We start from the raw sequence: 2494 nt of genomic DNA, 5'->3' as shown, positions 1-2494 counted from the left end.
TAACCTTGTAGCAGGAACCCCCCCACCCCAATCATTCTGTTTGTATAAACTTCACACACACACACACTCACACACTACATACGCCACATTTCTGTTATAAATTCATAGGAAATCAACCATACATCGGATTTGCACTGTTCCATTTTTATTTTACTCCATATGACAAGTACTAACAAAGGGGGGTGGCTTAGTCCTGGTCAGCCATGATGACCGTCTCAGCACATCCACAGGAGCCCTGCCCATGCCAACCCTGATGATCCCAGACAGAAGACAATCAAGATCACAAAGAACTTGCATATGGGAGTGGATTCAGCATGGACTGAAACAAAGGACAATGATCAGATCTTCCCTCTGGGGGCAGGAAACTGGAAACTGCAAACTCCCCTTTGTCTCCTGGAAGTGACTCATGGGAAGGGGGGAAAGGAGGAACCAGCCAGGTGACAAGACACTCAGGTTACCACCAACTCCTCCCTCAGCCCCTCCTTTCTGTAATGTATGCATGATGTTTCTGGGGGTGGGCTTGATCTAGAGGAGGGGAATTTCAAAAGTTTTTATAAGACCTTGCACACTATTCTTCTGGGTCTTTCCTCTCTCTTGCAAGTGAGGGGAATACCCTGTTGCAACAGTTCAATAAAGGCCAAGCCTACAGGCTGCTGTTTTGCTCCAAGTTATCCTGGTTGGTGTCTTTGTTTTGTCCAAGGGAGCCCTCGGATTTTTCCTGTAACAACCTGAAGCACTATTTCTGGGTTAGCGGAGTCTGTAACCTGAAGCGTATGTAACCTGAGGTCCCACTGTACTATTATTACCTGCTGGGCTTCCTGACTCTGCCCTGTTCCTTAGTTGTTGTTGTTGTTGTTTTTAACGTCTCTGTCCTGCATATGATTCTGATGCACTCTTTTCCATTTGGCAGCGGCAACCTGCATTTTCTTGCCTTATTAAATAAATGTGGAATTCTGAAATGCCTGTTGTTGCCAGAAACTGTGATGAACTTCTTGGGGAAAGTGGCAAATGAATATTTTAATAACTCGGTCGGTTGAGCATGAGAATCTTTTCTTTTTTTAAAAAAAATTAATTTTTTATTGATTTTCACAACAAACAAAAAAGAAGAACAAAAACACAACACACAAAACAAATACATAAAAAAATGACTTCCCCATACCTCCCTTTCACTGCATCCTTATTTAAAGAATTTTTCCTTTAGCAACCCTTCAATCAATTTTTCTATAGATTCTCTTTAAGTTTTCTTAGCATTATGATTTACAGCTGTAATTCTCTATTTCTTACCCCTTAACATCTTAGCAGTCCACAATTTTGCAACAGTTTTTAAGATATATTTTAAATTTTTTCCAGTCCTCTTCCACTGTCTCCTTCCTCTGGTCGCGGATTCTGCCGGTCATCTCTGCCAGTCCCATAAATTCGGTCACCTTTATCTGCCATTCTTCCAGAGTGGGTAATTCTTGCGTCTTCCAATACTTCGCCAAAAGAATCCTTGCTGCTGTAGTTGCATACATAAAAAAAGTCCTATCTTTCTTTGATACCAATTGGCCAACCATGCCCAAAAGAAAAGCCTCCGGTTTCTTTAAGAATGTCCACTTAAGAACTTTCTTAATTTCATTATAGATCATTTCCCAGTAGGCTTTAACCCTTGGGCAGGTCCACCAGAGGTGATAAAAGGTTCCTTCAGACTCATTACATTTCCAGCAATTATTATTGGGCAAATGGTAAATCTTTGCTAGCTTGACTGGAGTCATGTACCACCTGTAGATCATTTTCATTATATTCTCTTTTAAGGCACTACATGCCGTAAACTTAATACCAGTGGACCATAACTGTTCCCAGTCAGCAAACATAATATCATGACCAATATCCTGTGCCCATTTAATCATAGCTGATTTAACCATTTCTTCCTGTGTGTTCCATTTCAGCAGCAAATTATACATTCTAGACAAATTCTTAGTATTGGGCTCTAACAGTTCTGTTTCTAGCTTTGACCTCTCCTTCTGGAATCCTAATTTCCTGTCTTGCTTAAATGTCTCATTTATCTGATGATAATGTAACCAATCCCGAACTTTATGCTTTAGCTTATCATAGCTTTGGAGTTTGAGCTTTTCACCCTCTTGTTCCAAGATTTCACAATATTTTGGCCAATTTGGGTCCATATTAAGTTTTTTCACTGCCTTAGCTTCCATTGGTGACAACCACCTGGGGGTTTTACTTTCCAACAAATCTTTGTATCGATTCCAAACATGAGCATGAGAATCTCAGGGTCATGAATTTGAGCCCCACGTTGGACAAAAAGATTCCTGCATCGCAGGGGCTTGGACTAGACTCTAGGATAAATGAATGCCATCTGCATGATACAGAATTTGACCACACCTGGATTTCCTACACCCTGGGGATGTTTGGAAGTTAACACTTAGTTAACAACGCTTTCCTATCATTTGCTGTATTTCAGTTTGGCATTGTGTGTGTGTGTGTGTGTGTGTGTGTGTGT

This window comes from Podarcis gaigeae, assembly GCF_964106915.1.
Source record: "Podarcis gaigeae genome assembly, chromosome: 18".
Lineage (NCBI taxonomy): Eukaryota > Metazoa > Chordata > Lepidosauria > Squamata > Lacertidae > Podarcis > Podarcis gaigeae.
Note: the sequence above shows the minus strand (reverse complement) of the source record.